This window comes from Callospermophilus lateralis, chromosome 10 (genome assembly GCF_048772815.1).
Source record: "Callospermophilus lateralis isolate mCalLat2 chromosome 10, mCalLat2.hap1, whole genome shotgun sequence".
In the NCBI taxonomy this organism is placed as follows: Eukaryota; Metazoa; Chordata; class Mammalia; order Rodentia; family Sciuridae; genus Callospermophilus; species Callospermophilus lateralis.
In genome coordinates this window covers 59,189,824-59,207,731 of record NC_135314.1, presented here as the reverse complement: position 1 = coordinate 59,207,731, position 17,908 = coordinate 59,189,824, and the positions used below count along the sequence as shown (strand labels likewise).

The following is a 17,908-nucleotide window of genomic DNA, read 5'->3' as shown; positions in this document are numbered from 1 at the left end:
GTAATGAAATATAGTTTATCCTTTAATTCAGATTCTAAAAGTATGAAAACACATCTCGGTTTTCCCAAGAAGAAAAGTCATTAAAATATGATTTTCCTTTGGATTAGCCCCATACAGTTGGAGGCATATACATCCAAACAAAAACTTTCAGTGAATATTGATAGCAACTCTACTTACAGCCACCAAGAACTAAAATGAATCAAAATGTTTTCAATACATAAATAGAAAAATTTGTCACATCCATACAATGGACTATTCAGTGATAAAAAGGAATCTTAGCTGCCAAGACACACAAAAACATGGAAGAATCTTAAATGCATGTTCTAAATAAAACATATAAAACTATAGAGATGCCAAGCAGATTGATGGTTATTAGAGATTTAGGGAGGAAGGATAGTTGAGTAGGTAAAGAACTGGGAATTTTCACTGAAACTGTTCTGTATGACACTGCAATTCTGGATATAGAACATTTGTCAAAACCCGTAAAACCTAAATTGTGCAAATTACAGAAAATCATTTAGGATACAAGGGAATCCAGGGATGGAATGAAGAATGTGACAAAAGAACCTAACCATTATAAACATATTACATATAACATCTTACCAAACGTAGAAAACTATTTCACCAAAGAACACAGTAAGAAAAGTGCTGCTAACCTAAGTCTGGAAATGGGTGCAATCTCACAAACTAAAAACAAATGAGCTGTATATAAGTATATACACTAGTTGATAAAGTTGTTTTCCACAGGAGTATAGATTAACAGTTCTGATATAGCTATAAAACATATATGGGAATTGAACAATTCAGGATATGGCTGGCAGACAGTATGATACAGATTTCTTATTGTTGGAGCAACAATTTATAGATAAGCAAGGGGTAAGGGCTAGAAAGATCCACGTAATAGGTTTTGAGTCAGCAACATCCTAGTAAAAAGTTCTCTTTATCTTATACAGGTACAGCTATTCACAAGCAGAAATAGTCATAGTGTAAACATATATGGTATAAATACACAGGTTAGCATACACACACATTTCAGTTCTCTGTCAGCAGAGAGGACCTAAAAGCAAAGAAATCCCAAAAGCAAGGAGTACAGGAAGTTGTTGGTCTTTCTGGTTACAAACCTCTTTCAGAAAAACTTCATCTCTTATCATCAAGCGTGCATTAAAGGATTTATGAACAACAAAGATAGTCCTGCTACCAAAAAAGCTCTGAAGTATCAGAGACTCCCTCTCAGAAACCAGGGACTAAGGCCATTCATGTTCATTATTAAGCAGCAGACACAAATGATTATATTAGTAAGCAAAAGTATTAAAATTTTATATTAACTGTATTTCCAATATTCAGAAGAGAGCTAAACCCACAACACAAACTTCATCAGATGTGAATTACAATGTCTTAGATGAATAATGCAGTGAACAGAAGTTGGGCAGATCAGACATTTCAGAAGACAAGTTGAGCAAACTTGAAGACCGCAATAAGAACTATCAAAAATAAAGCATGAAAGAGAAAACAAAAAATATGAACAGAGCATCAGAAAAGGGTAAAATAACTTCAAGAAAATAACCACACCTATAACCACACCTATAACTGAAGTCCTTAAAAATGGGGGAGGGGAGTGCCAGAGATTTCTTGAAGAAATAACAGTCAAAACTTTCGAGTTAAGTGAAAAAAAGTACAGCTCCCAGAATACAGCTCTCTAAGACATAAAGAGCTCACTGAACCTCACGTACAAGAAAGAAACAAACCCTAGGCCAAGACTCATTGTACCCACATTGCTTTAAACCAGTGGTAAAGACAAAATCTTCCGAGTAGCCAGAGAAGAAAATAATACATTCATATAGAGAATCAAAAATAAGAATGAAGCACATTTCTTGCTGAAAAGTGCAAGTTGCATGACAGTGGAGAAAATTCTTAAAAATTTAAAAAGAAAAAAAAATGTCAACCTGGAATTCTTCACAGAGGGAAAATATTTTCTAATAAGAATGTAAAATAAAGATATACAAAACATGAAACAAATCATCACAAACAGATACGTGTATAAGAAATGATAAAGAACATCCTTCAAGCAGAAGAATAAGGCTACCAGATGGTAATCTGGGTCTCCCCCTAGAAATGGAGACTTTGCTTTGCTGGATGCTTCAGAATGATGCTGAATACAAGTGGTGAGAGCAGACATCCTTGACTTGCTCCTCATCTCAAGTAAAAGCATTCTTTCATCATTAATATAACATCCACTAAATACCAATATGTTGTCTACATAGATGGCTTTTACCAGTTTGAGTAAATGCCCTTCTATACCTAGTTTGCTGGAAGTTAAGGTTGTTGAAGTTAAGGTTGTTGGATTTTCTTCTGAGTCTACTGAAATTAGGATGTGTTTCTGTCTTTTAATCTGTTAAAATTATGAAAGCATTCAAATATGTATAAAAAGATACATATAACATTGATAGCAGCATTATTTATGATAGGCCCAACTTAAAACAATCCAAATCACTATCAGCTAGAGTACAGATAAATCAATATCATGGAATACAATTAAATGCTATATTGCAATGATGATGACATGCAAAGTCTTGAGTAAATCACATAAACAATGTTGAATTTTAAAAGCTAGACACAAAATAATGCTTCATGAATATGAATTCTGTTTATATAAATTTCAAAAATATGAAAACTAATTTCTAGTACTGGAAGCTATATAAAGTGGTTACCTTTGGGGAGTTACTGTGTGTTGGTGATGCTATCTTTGAACCTAAATGTGGGTTACACATCATTTGTATAACCCTATGATCAATCATTAAGTAGTAATCCAAAGGTTTCCATACTAATTTTGTGTATATTACACTTCTGAAAAATTTTTTGTCTGTGGTCACTCTTGTCTTATCTAAAAATAAGGCATCATAAAGAAAAAATGTCCTTCAATGGAAAAAACAAATACTGGTAATAGAAAGGTAGCACATATAAGAAGATAGTAGGAGGCTACTGTAAACTTAGTTCACATAAACTGTATTAATCTTTTCAAAACTGGAGTACAAAGAAAATTTTAATTCAATCCACAGCATAAATGAACCTATGCTTTCTAATCATTTTTTGAGAATAAAAAATGTCTAAGTTTCAGTAAAATTTTTTAAATTCGTGTGACAATTTCAATTTCATTATAGAATTTCAATGTTTGACTGCAAATGACAGAATTAGATTATCTATTACATAAAGCAAGAGAAAAAATCTAAAATTCATCCATTTACTCCATAAATTAAGCACCTTTCATATGCACAGCACAAAGTGCACATCCTGTGAAGCCTGCAAGAACAGGCAGAACAAAGCACAGCAGTTTAGCGATGGCTACCAAAGGAGCAGCACAAACTGTAAGAGCTTAGGAAACTATAAAAAGAAAAGATTCTTACAGCAAAGTCAGGCAGCCTTAGGCAGCTGGTCCTGAAAGAGTAGATAATACAGACATCAAGATTATAGGCTGTCAAAAAAATAATAAAATACCTAGAAATAAGTCTATCCAAGGAAGTGAAAGATCTCGACAATGAAACTACAGAACACTGAAGAAAGAAATTGAAGAAGACTTTAGAAGATGGAGAGACTTCCTATGTTCATGACTAAGCAGAATTAACATTACTAAAATGGCCAAGTACCAAAAGCAACATACTGATTCAACTTAATCCCCATCAAAATACCAATGACATTCTAACAGAACTAAAAAAAAAAACAGTCCTGAAGTTCATTTGAAAGAATGAAAGACCCAGAATAGCAAAAACAAATTTAAGCCAAAAAACAATGTTGGAGGCATCACAACACCTGACTTCAAATTATACTTACAGAACTATAGTAACAAAACCTGCATGGAACCGGAATACAAAAGGACACATTGACCAATAGTACAGAAGGGAAGATACAGAGACAAGCTCACACATAGAGTATCTGATCCTTGACAAAGATGACAAAGACATATACTAAAGAAAAGACAGTCTTTTTAACAAATGGTGCTGGGACAACTGGTGATCCATATGTAGAAGAATGAAACTAGACCCTATCTCTCACCCTGCACCAAAATCAACTTGAAATGGATCAAAGACCTCAGATTTAGACCAGAAACTATGAAACTCTTAGAAAATGTAGGGTCAACACTCCAGCTTTTAGGGACAGTCAGTGACATTCTCAATAAGAGCCCTCAAGCTCATGAAATAATGCGAAGAGTTAATAAATGGGACAGCATCAAATTAAAAAGCTTCTGCACAGCAAAGGAAATAATAAGAAATTTAAAAATTTAAAAAGAGAACCAGAAATGCAAATCAAAACTACTCTCTGATTTCATCTTACTCCAGTCAGAATGGCAGCTATTAAGCACACAAAGAACAATAAGTGTTGGAGAGGATGTGGGGGAAAAGGTACACTCATACATTGCTGGTGGGACTGCAAATTGGTGCAGCCAATATGGAAAGCACTATGGGGATTCCTTGGAAATCTGGGAATGGAACCACAATTTGACCCAGCTATTCACCTTCTCGGTCTATACCCAAAGGACTTAAAAACAGCATAGTATAGAGACACAGCCACATCAATGTTTATAGCAGCACAATTCACAATAGCTAAACTGTGGAGCCAACCTAGATGCCCTTCAATGGATGAATGGATAAAAAAAAATGTGGCATATATAAACAATGGAATATTTATTATTCAGCATTAAAAGAGAATAAAATCATGGCATTTGCAGGTAAATGAATGGCACTGGAGAAGATAATGCTAAATGAAGTTAGCCAATACCCCCAAAACAACAAATGCTGCATGTTTTCTCTGATATAAGGAGGCTGATTCATAGTGGGGTAGGGAGGGGGAGCATGGGAGGAATAGATGAACTCTACATAGGGTAGAAGAGTGAGAGGGAAAGGGAGGAGGCGGGAGTTAGCAAGCATGGTGGAATGTGATGGACATCATTATCCAAAGTACATGTATGAAGATTATTGGTGTGCCCATACTGTGTATACAGAGATATGAAAAATTGTGCTGTATATGTGTAATAAGAATTGTAATGCATGCCACTGTCATTTATTTTTTTAAAAAATCAATTTCAAAAAATTTTTTTAAATGGGAGAAAAATCTTTGCTAGCTACTTTTCTGACAGAGGATTAATATCTAGAATATATAAAGAACTTGAAAAACCTGACACCAAAAAATCAAATCACCCAATTAATAAATGCACAAATGAATTATACAGAGACTTCTAAAAGAAGAACTACAAATTGCCAATGAATACATGAAAAAAAATGTACAACATCGTTAGCAATTAGGGAAATGAAAATCAAAACTACACTGAGATTTCATCTCACACTGGTCAGAATAGTAGTCATCAAAATACACATAATAATAAATGCTGGAGAGGCTGTGAATAAAAAGGAAAACTTTCACACTATTAGTGGCATTATAAATTAGTAAAAACACTATGGAAATAAGTATGGATGTTCCTCAAAAAACTAGGCATGGAGACATCATATGACCAGCTATACCACTCCTCAATATTTATCCTGAAGAACTGAAGCTATCATACTATAGCTATACACGTTTGCTCACATTTATAGCAGCACAATTCACAATAGCCAAACTATGTAACCAGCCTATGTATGCATCAGTGGATGAATAGATTTTTTTAATGTGGTATATATACACAATGGAATTTTATTCAGCCATGAAATTATGTCATCTGCAGGAAAATGGATGGAACTAGAGACCATCATGTTGAGAAAAATAAGTCAAACTCAGAAGATTATGTTTTTATCTTATATGTGATGCTAGAGAAGAATAAAAAAAAAAGAAACGTGGGATGGATCTCCTAAAAATCAAAGGGTATGAGTAGAAGAAAGGGACCAAGGGATAGGAGGTAGTGGAGGAGGGGGAAAGTGCTGGGAAGTGATATTGGCCAAATTATATTGTTACACTGTGTGCATATATGTACAAAAATCCCATCATTTTGTATAACTATAATACACCAATTTAAAATGTTGAAAATAAAATATTATAGACTGAGGTGCTTCAGACCAACAAGAAGAGGGTGACGGGATAGGGATGTAAGTCAGTGGTACAGCACTTGCCTAGCATGAGAACAGTCCAGGGTTCAAAAGAAGATATATCAGAAGAGGGTAGAAATGACAGCAACAAAGCTGAAGATGCAGATATGACCAAAGTGTTAATAGAGGAGCAATGGAAATAGTTAAATGCTATGGAAGACAATTAATTATACCCTAAAAGCTTTGGAATTTATCCCTTAAGACTTCTGAAGTTTGCTGCTGCTGTTGAAAGAAGAAAGGAATATAATGAACGCAATGTTTGACAAAAAAATCAATTTAGCAGAGAGTAAAAAATGAAGTGAAGGAGGACAAAGACCAGCTAGAGTATGCAATAATATAAACTTAAAATGGTAAGGATATAAATTAACAAGGGAGTAAGGAAAAGATAGCAAGAAGATCACTAAAAAGCCTTGAAATATTTCATAGTTTTCACATATTAAAAAAAAACTATTTTGCCTACAAAGTTACATGGATCAAGGACTTGTATGGCATAGTGCTGCCATAACTGACATAGTCCCCAAAGTCTGGACAATATCAGACATTAGGCCAGATACAAAATCAGCCTGCCTGAGTATTACATTTGGATGAGATGTCCCCCAAAAGCTGCTGTGTTCATGCACAAGGTAAAAAGCTTATATTATGAGCCGTAAATTAATTAATGGATTAATCAGTGAATTAATCCATTGGATGGATTACTGGGTGGTAACTGAAGGAAGGTGGGGTGTGGTTAGAGAAAGTGGGTCACTAGGGGCATGCATTAGCAATTATATATTTTGTCTGTAGTACTTCCCACTCTCTCTGCTTTCCAGCTGACATGTGATGAGCATCTTTCCTCCACCATGCCTTTCTGCCATGATGTTCTTCCTCATCTTGGGTCCACAGCAAAGGAAACAGTTGTCTATGAACTGAACCTTTGAAACCATGAGTCCAAAATAAACTTTTCCTTTTCTAAGTTGTTCTTATCAGGTATTTTGGTAACAGCCACAAAAAGCTGATTAACACAGAAATTAGTTCCAAGAAGACGGGTTGTTGCTGTGACTAACCTGACCATGTGGTTCAGAAGCTTTGGAACTTATCTGCAGGAGCAGTTTGAAAAAGTTTAGAGATGCAGGCTAGAGAAGCCCCAGAATGCTTTAAGCTGAGCTTCATGGAAGACACTGGTGTGAGCTCAGAAGACAGGAATGAAAATAGGAATGTGGACAGTAAAGACAGTGCTCATGAGGTTTCAGAATAGAACAGGCACAGCTCTATTGGAAACTGGACTAGAAGCAATTGATGATACATTCTGGCAAAGAATACGTCTACATTTTTTACACATCCTGAAATTTTCTGTGAGGCTGAATTATAAGTAATGGACTACTCAAAACTCGAAGGAAAGCACAGCATTCCAGAAGTGGCATGAGTGTTGCTGGCAGCTTTCTGCCAGCTTTACTGGAAGAATTGGGGGGAAAAGCAAAGCAGAAAGATTTTTAAAAACTTGCAGTTTGGCCGGACAAGAAGCACATGTAACATTGGGGCTAAGGAAGTTGTGATTAGTGAAAAGACTGCCACCACTAACAAGAAGCTAAATACTTTGTACAGAGACAGCAGGAAAAAAACTTTAAGGGTATATGCAAAATCAGCAAGACCATAACACCACAGGCTGAAAGATGTAAAAGGAAAATCTCTTTGAGTAGAAACCTTGGGGGCAACCCTCTTGCAAGGGTGGCCTAGAAAACTATTTCCCTATAATTCATTTCATCATTCTTCACCACTCAAGCATTCAGAGGCTTCTGCAGTCATGATCAAGGAGCCTACTATGCTCAAGATGACGGGAGACCTTGGTATCATCCACATGGTGCTAGTTCTGCAAGAATGCAGGGTGCTGGATTTAAGGGTTCATGGAGGCTTTCACCAGGGTTTTAAAGAAAGGCCTAGGAGTCCAGGCAAGTGTAGCAGGGATAGAACCTCCACAGGCAGTTCCTGAAAGGATGACACATGAAGCTGTGAGGAGAAAGTCAAAGCTTCAGTGGAAGCTTCAGTAGGTTCTTTCCTACTGTCTCTGTATAGGACTAAGAGATGCCAAGGAACATCTGCCAAGGAAAGCTGCTGGTTACAGACAGAGCAAGTTTAAGAAAGAGGCCAATATGCTACAAACAGAAAGCCACAGGAAAGGACTGCTCAAAGTCTCTGGAGTCCACATCTCACCACCATGTGTTCCAGAAGCTAGAAATGAAGTCAGAGTATTTAATATTTGTCCACCAGCATTTTACTTTTCCTTTGACCGTATCCCTTTATTCTATGCCCCTACTTATCCCTTTTGGAATGGAAATGTTGACTCTGTACCGTTATATATTATATGTATATAACTTGCTTTTGATCTTTACAGGGACTCAAAGGTGAGAGTTTGCCTTGAGTCTCAGATGAGACTTTGGACTTGGACTTTGAGGCTATGCTAGACTATTGAGACTATCAGGATGCTTGGAGATGAACTAAACGCAATTTGCATTGTGAGATCAACAGGAGCTTTGGGGAATAAGGGTGGAATATTACGGTTTGAATATGATGCTTCCCCCAAAAGACCCTATGTTAATGCAGAAGGTGAAATTATTAGATTATTAGATCTATAACTTACCCAGTTGATTAATCCATTTTGTGACTAAGAATTTGAATGAATTAATGACTTGAATGGATTATTGGATGACAATTGCAGGAAGGTAGAGTATGGCTAGAAGAAGTGAGTCACTAGGGATATGCCTTGAGGATTATATATTTTGTCCCTGGCTCCTCCCACTATCTCTGATTCATGGCTGACATGAGGTGAGCCTCTTTCCTCTACCACACCCTTCTGCCATGATTTTCTGCCTTGCCTCTGGCCCAGAGCAATGGAGTTAGTCATCCATGGACTGAATGTCTGAAACCATGAACTAAAACTCTTTTTTTCTTCTTCTAAGTTGCTCTTGTCAGATATTTTGGTCACAAAAATAAAAAGGTGTCTAACATACTAAGATTTAAATACAAACAAACAAAGCATATATGCAAAATGTCATAAGAATTAGATAAATGTATGTGTTTGCCTATTTAGATAACATACATGAAACAGAAGAACAAGTAAAGGTTTTGCAAAGTTTAATGTACACATGGAAAGCAGAATTAGCACACTTGCCACAGTTGGGAAAAACACAATGAAAAGGATTAGGGAAACTAGGGAACAGGTTCCAGCACCCTCCACTCCAAAGAGAAAGATGGTGTGCCAACTTCTACTGTCAAGAGAATCTGAGAAGAGAACTCAAGAGGAAATGCTGAAAATTGCAAATTATTTTTGTGTTCATGGACTTCATCATCATCAGTTTATAGAATATTTGTTAGACATTGAAGGAGTAAGCAGATTTGATTTATTTTAATGCAGGCAGATGGCTTGGTCATGGAAAATGTGAAGAGATTTACTGAGCGGCTTCATCAGATCAAGGACATTATGGAATTAAAGGGCTCTAAGAGACCATACTGGTCCAGCTCCCTGAAGCTCACAACATTATACTTTCTTATTAATGAGAAAGACAACTCAACCCTCTAAACTAGAAATAAACAAGGGAGAGAGGAATAAGAACACAACTAATTCCTTCAAAGAAGTATATATGTTTAAACTGAAACAAGAAATATAGATTGATCAACAGGCGACTAAAATATGTCTTGTTCCACGGATACTGAAATCACATAAGAATTAAAGTCACAATTCCAAAAAAAAATTTTCATAAAAATGAATCATGCTTAAATTCCTGTAACTATTTTAGAGTACGAAACTCCAGAATCATTTCTTATCAGTGTAACCGAGTTTCAGGAAAACTTTAATGATCTGAAAGAAGATTCTACTTAACAAGATAACATGGTAAACAATAAGTTTAGGAATAACAAAATTATTTTAGTTTTGCCAGCACTATTCTATTTTAGAAAATACCTGGCTATATATACAAACATCTTCTTTCATGAAAATGCAAAAAGAAATCAGGAAAATACTGTGAATGGCACAAACTCGGCACAAACTCATCAGTGACATAAAATCAGAATTAAGGTGTGTCCTGACCTCCTCTGTTTAAGTATCAACATTTCCCTGACTAAAACTCACTATTTTTTTAAGCTTATGGGCTTTTCATTTTTAATCAATAATCACACCAGTAAAAATGTCTCTATTCATCATGTAACCTAGAAGAGATAAAACTTAGATACCTATCCCTGGCTTAGACCAAGAAAAATAAGAGAAAAGCAGAAGGATCTGGGGTTAAAGCTTGGTGGTCTACCGCTCTAGCGCTTATCTATTATGTGTGAAGCACTGGGTTCAATTCTCAGCAACATATGTACATAAATAAAATAAAGGCCCATCAACAAATTTTAAAAAAAAAATTTTTAAAGAGAAAATTAAAAAAAAAGATTAAAGAAATCAAGGGAAAGGATCAAATACAATGCTGTGGTAAAAAAGAAGGTTCTTATCTTACTTAGAGCCTGCTTTGAACAACCCTTTCCTAACATACAGGATCTGTCCATGATATAAAGGATTTAAAAGAAAAAAAGAGAGAGAGAGAGATACACATTCAGCCTACACCAAAGTAAGAAGAAATCAATTTTAAAATGAGATTTCATAAGTTGTAAGAGTTACAAATGAACTTATTATTTATCTTAAAATGATATATGCATATTTCATTTAATGTCATCCCATATAGCACAGCTTAATTCTATGCCATTTGTCACTAATCAATTTCCAAAGGGGGGGGGGAAGAAGAAAAATCTAACATTCCATTAGAGTACACTGATCTCAAGTATAGTCAATGACCTGTGTAGGTCCCAAGATCCTTTCAGAAAGTCTGTGGGGTAAAAACTACTTTTCTTAATAATAGTGTTATTAGTATTTTTCCCTGAGTTGATACTTGCACTGATGGGTAAGAAGCAGTGGTGGGTGAAGCCGCTGGTGCTTTAGCACAGGTCAAGGCCTTGGTACTAAAAATTACTAGGGGTTACTATAGTCTTCACTCATAGTTAAGAAAGAAAATCCAGTTTCACTAAAGAATGTCTTTGATGAAGTAATAACAATAAATTCACTAAATCTGGATCTTTTATGTTGTATATTAACCATACAAAATGGATAGCATACAGCATAAATCATATACACTATATACTGAAGCAAAATGGTTGTCCCAAGGAAAAGCACAAGTGTAACTGGTGAACTCAAAACTGAAAGAACTCATCACTGGTTTTTTTTGTTGTTGTTGTAATTTTTTTAGTTGTAATTGGTACAATATCTTTATTTATTCATTTTTATGTGGTGCTAAGGATCGAACCCAATACCTCACAGGTGCAAGGCAAGTGTTCTACCACTGAGCTACAGCCCCAGCTCCCTCATTGCTGTTTTTCATAGAGCAGGCTCCTGACTTAAAAACAATACAACAGATCTTGCAGACATTTTCTCAAAACTGAGCAATATGAAACCATTACTTCAAGTAAAATAACCTTCAGTTGTTTGTTGCCAATAATAGGATTAGGGAAACTATTAAAATTTTGGAAAATGTTTATCTTACTTTGTGAATTAATCAGATTCACAATACTAGAAAACTGTTCTGATGAGATCAGTGTGATGTTAAAATGTAATTTTTATATCATAATGTAATATCAACATTTGTAAGATCTGTAAAACAGAGTAAACCAATACTTTACAGTGATCATTGTATAATATTATAAAAATCATACATGAATAAAAGACCCAAAGTACAAGATAAACCAATGGATTTTAATATAATCAGAAATATTCATTGATATGTTTTCTGATTTCACATTGCATCCAATCTTTAAGAAACCATTATGTATTATATTTTGTTAGAATAGCAAAGTAAAATATTCACATTATTTGAAGATTCTATTAAAATACTACATATCTGTGTTAAGAATAGATATTGGTCATATATTGACAAAATCAAGATAATATATCATAACAAATGGAATGGCAGATACATATAGGAAAATACAGTTGTAATGAGTCAGACATTAAAAAGATTTTCAAAAATGTAAAACAGAAATACTAATATTATCTGATTTTGGAAAACAAAAAGTTGACTTGCCATAAAAAAATATATTATTTGTGTCAACATCTAATGGTTTTAATTGGATTAACAAACATTTTTTTAATTTTTTCACTCTTAATTTTTTATGTGGTAAATATTGACAGACATAATCCACATAAACAAATACTCTTTGTGATACTCAACAATCTTTAAGACCCTAAAATCTTTAAGAACACAAAGCTTGAGAATCTCTTCAGTACACTGTTAACACATCTTTCAGATGCTCTCTATGCTATCTTAAGTCTTCACCAACAACAGTTAGGATGGTGACCTGTATTTAAACATGGTCAATACACCTATGTCAACTGTACTCTAATTTTCTTAGCTAATGAAAATCTAAAATGCTAGCCTGTTAGGAAGATGTTAACACCACAAGAAGTGAAGTTTACTACACTACGTCCTCTGTTTTTTGCCATGTATTTTGTGTTCTGGCAGATGATCTTAACCCATGGAGATGACAAGAGTTGTATAACTGATAGTGACGCACCTGGCCCAGAGAAACAAAGGTCAATGGGGCTGCAGTTGGGGCTGGGGCTCAGCAGTAGCACACTTGCCTAGCATGTGTGAGGCACTGGGTTCGATTCTCAGCACCACATATAAATGCATAAATAAAATAAAGGTCTATCAACAACTCAAAATATATATATTTTTAAAAAAGAATTAAAGGTCAAGTGTTATGATCAATGTTTGATGTTTATTGTTAAGTCATCTTAAGCACAAAACTGAGAATTCAGTTGTGAATAGTACATAACTTTGGACATTTTGAGGGAACATAAACAACTCAGGAGCCTAAGATGATAGTCTATTAGGATATGAATCATAGTTGGCACAAACTATGAGTGGAAATATGTGGACTTTGAGAAAAGGGAGGGGCATGGGAGGGGAAGATAACTGCCTATCTCTATTGGAGTAGATTTTTATGCCCTCCACATGTGCTGATTTAACTAATGCTCCTTTTCTAAAAAAGCATCTCCAGAGTTTTATACACAATGATGTATGAAAGGAGAGGGAGGGTTTATACTACAAAAGGTGTTATTTCAACTATCTCTGTTCTTGGAAGAATAGTTCTAAGATATAGGCCTCAAAAATAAGAACATACTAGACATGGAAATGGGAAACTTCACAGTTCACAAAGAATTGCCCAAAATCCAAGATCATTATTTACTAGAGAGAGCAAAATCTTTAGGAAAAAGACATTTCAAAAATGAACAACTTTCAAGTTCTAGGATTACAGGTCAACTAAGAACATATTTTCAAAGGACTGTTAAGTATGAAAATGTTAAATAAACTTCCAAACAAGTCACAGAATTTTTTTTAACTCTGAAAAGAGATTTCTATCATCTCTTCAACAAAATATACATCAATATTTAAGATTATTGCAACTGACAAAGCCACACTGATACCTAAAGAAAATATATTCCCACAAACATTCTTTCGGGCACTACAAGCACCTGGAGGTACCATTATACTAGCAAGATTCACAAGTGGGGAAACAGACACACAAACCTACACTGAGATAATGATCTCATAAAGTTGCCTTCATGGAACAAGAGGAAACACTGGCAGATAACAATGTCTACATACTCCCCCCATGCTCAGCTTCTAAGATGATTTCTGGATCTGCCTAGTTGTTCCAAATGTTTTTTTTTTGTTTGTTTGTTTGTCATCAATACTTGTAATAGTGCTGAATAAGAAGCAGCAGCCAAGACTCACTAGATTTATTACCTTAGAGGAATTTGATGCTACCAGACGCTCCAAAATGGGAGAGGATGAGGATGGAAAAGAAGAGGAGAAAACAACATTAATGAGAAGGCAGAGAAAGAATTTACATGAGCAACTCCTACAAACAATGAGATTTAGGATACAGGTAAAGAAAGGACCTTTGATCAACATTTAAATTTCCTTCAATTTTTTAAAACATTGGACTAATGAGTCTTTTCAGACAGGTCTATAAGTGGCTCCATTACATCAGAGTTACATCCACAATGTTACATTTTGTTATTACATATTGGTAGCCTTAAGTGAAAAAGAGCATGGACTTTCCAATCCCATAAACCTACTATGCTTTAACCATCTACACCCCACTCTAAATCTTGATAATTTATAGCTGCTAAAGATTCTCCCAAAGAACTCAATGTGGTACAAATTTTTCCTGAACTCAAAGCTTCTAGGATTTAACTTAACCTCCTTACCAGCAATGGTGTTCTTAATAAAAGTTTGCCTCTTATAATGTCAGCTTATCTGTCTTCCTCTGGATCAAAAAAGTTAACTGCTAAATGAAGAAAAATCATAAAGTAGACTTATTCAAAGGAATTTTATGGAAAAACTTGGTGCACATTGGTAAATTTCTATTTCATTAATCCTATTCAAGAAACAAAATAAAAAACTAGTGCTATTAAAATATGAGGCTTCCTCTAATACATGAGTGAGGCAGAACTGCACCACTTAGCACTTAGACAGCACACAGTATCTGATAATGGTAATGATAAACTGGTAGCAGGTCAGTGTGTAAGTTCATCATTTTCAAATTAGGACACAAATTTTCTCTCTGACTGATTTCACAGTTCTACAACTTAAAAGCATGACAAACAAACTACTCCTATAGTCTCTTTCTTGGATACTAAGAAATCAGACACATAGGGAATTGATTAAAGCAAACTTTCACAGAAAAAAAAAAAAAAAAAAACCCTTCCATGGTTTAATAAGGTAGGCTTAGCCAACAAATAAACTAATTTAACTTTCCAATTTCAAGACCAAACTCAGCTCAAATCAGATGGCCTTTGAATACCACCCAAGAACTGGCAACCTCTTTTAAATCAGTTGTTCACAAAGGTATGATCAAGAGAGAATGTTGCGCCCTCTAGACGGGGGAAGGGTTCTCTCTGAGCGCAGGCCTGGGAGCTGTTAGTGCCTTATTGCTAGGTAGTCCAATGAAACAAAGGAGATCAATAAGTGATTATAGTCACTGCAAGGGACTACACTAGAAATTTATCAATCCTATCTCAAACTGCCCAAAGACTGAAAGATTATAAATAACTTGTTATAATCAGTCCAGAGATCAATACATTTAAAATCCTTATTCTAAATAAACTAGCTATAGATGAGAGTTTGAGTGGGAAGGTAACAACTTGCCCTGCTTTCTCCCAACTTGGCCAGTCCCTTGTTCTATATTACTCACTGTGCCTAAGGAAACTTGTACACCAGCACATCACCTTGTTTGACACTAAATCACACGCCTTACATATGAAGATTCAAATGAGAATTTTCATTATAAATGTTTCCACTATAAAAGTGTGAAAACACATTTGAAAATTCGCCATTTACTGTTACTGGGGCGGGGGGGGGGGGGGGGGGGGGTAGGGGGAACCAAAAACAAATACCTTTCCCCACTGCATCATTACCTTGGGTCTGACAACAGTTCTAAGCATAACATTTTTAAAGTGCTTGTGATTTAATATTTAAATTGCTTTCTGAACAGTCCACATCAAATATATAGTGTATTAAGCTAACTTCCCTAAAATTTTCATGTACTAGCTGTCACCTTCCATGTGGGTCAAACTACATATTTTTACTAAAAAGAGAATCCTTCCAAAACAGTTATCTAGTTAGACTTAGAGCTGAGAAAATGAAATTTACAATAAATTTTTCATCATGCCAACATTTATAAGGTTTATAATCTTTTTCCTTTCATTTTACATGGTGTTTTCTTTCTTTATACATTTTCTTGAATTCTAGAAAGTTAACTGCTACTTCAAGGAATCACGAAAACAAGAAACACATTTCTGGGCTTGGGGTGTGGCTCAAGCAGTAGCACGCTCGCCTGGCATGCGTGCGGCCTGGGTTCGATCCTCAGCACCACATACAAACAGAGATGTTGCATCCACCGAAAACTAACAAAGAAAGAAAGAAAGAAAGAAAGAAACACATTTCTAACCCAATGGGAGAACTATGTAGAAGTTAACTTTTTAATTCTAATTCCCTTTAAAGTTACTCCACAGAGACTTAACAAAAATGACAGAAATTAGACACTTATTTCTTTTATTGAAATGACCCTCTATTTCCTTCTGCCTTTGATGCATTATTTCTCTGCAGTGGTTGCTGATGTTAGTTATTTATGGAGCCCCCATTTCTCTTTCCACCATGTAAATTTTGTTCAGATAACCATCCCTTTTCTTCATGTCACACTGGAAGTTCTAAAGATGGACAGTAATTCAACAAAACAATTTTGACACTACCCAATTAAAGAACTTAATTCAGTCAAGACACAGTGTTCTCCTGGAGACTTGTATGCTAGCGCAAATAGGCACTTTAGCTGCTCATCCACTTTGCCTCCCCAACATAAGAAAATTGAACATCAGTGCCTTTTCCAGGACAAAATGAATAAAGCCCAAGCTCAGCATTCAAGGATACCTACTATCTTGCCCCAAACTACCCTTCCAACCCTCTCTCTTTTGCACAGATCTCCTGCTCTAGCAGCCAGAAGCCTGGCCTTTCAAGAACATGCCTCTGCACTTTCCCCTTCACATCCTTCCTTCAGGCTGTTCCTTTGGTTAGGGAAGCCCATCCACTCCTCTTCAGCCATTTCAATTCTAATCAAATTCAGATCAAAAATAAATTTTTCCATAAAGTTTTCCTTGATGCTTCCATTAATAAATGGCACTCATCATATATTCCTTGCATCATCAATTATTTGTGCATGCTTATAGCCTGTTTTAAAATTGAAAATGCCTAGCTGGGCGAGGTGGCATCCATCAGTAATCCCAGCAACTAAGGAGACTGAGGCAGGAGGATTGTGAATTCAAAGGCAGCCTTGACAAGTTAGCAAGGCTCTAAGCAACTCAGAGAGACTTTGTTTCTAAATAAAATATTTAAAAAAGACTGGGGAATGTTGTTCAGTGGTTAAGCATCCCTGGGTTCAATCCCTAGTACCAAAAAAGAAAAAAAAAAAAAAGGACAGAAAGAAAAATGCCTTAAGAACTGCTAACAAACTTACACATATTTGTATCCCACCACTGTCTTTATCCCACCACCATCTTTCCCCAATAGATACCCAGAGTACAGAACGCTAGCTTTGTAAATATTTGCTGAACAAATGAACACATTTTATTGAAGGTGAAAAAGTGCCTCTACAGAACAGAATATCACTAAAACTGAAATGTCCTTGTGATAGTTTTTAAAAACAATCTAGTATACAGCTTAGGAATAGTTCTGTTGAAAGCAAGAAATAAATCAGATGACCTTATAAGGCTGATTCTGCGAGTCAGAGCAACTTTGTGTAAGTATTGCCTAATAATTCAAAAACAAACTATGCATAAATTCTATTTACAAAAGTAGCATTATTGTAATGCATAAAGTTTAATAATAGATTTTTCTACCAAAAATTTGAGCTGTTCTTATAGTAATATTTATAATATTTTATGTATATTTCAGGATTGTATAAAAAGCTCATTTAGTCTTATTTCACACTTGAAAGAAGTAGGATAGAGAGAAACAAAGGCTGGCTCAAAATTAATTTGGAAAAGGATGAAATTAATTTGGAAGCTCTAACTCATAAAATGAACACATCGATGTGACTATTGTCTGCATATCATCACTAAAAATATATCTACAGAACTCCAAAAAAATGTTATCTATAACTTTGATGGTTTTACTGACACTAGTCTTTGAAGGGAGATACATACAAAGTTTTAATATTCTTTTCTCCTCTCCTAAATGATTGTGTACAATTTAAATCTGCTAAAATTGGATTACTTT

At 35.2% G+C, this 17,908-nt stretch overlaps 1 protein-coding gene across 2 annotated transcripts in view; it reads right to left on the bottom strand.

Annotated features, from left to right (window-relative positions):
* Positions 1–17,908, bottom strand: part of Igsf11 (immunoglobulin superfamily member 11) — a 149,535-nt gene that overhangs the window by 130,599 nt on the left and 1,028 nt on the right. The window lies entirely within an intron of this gene.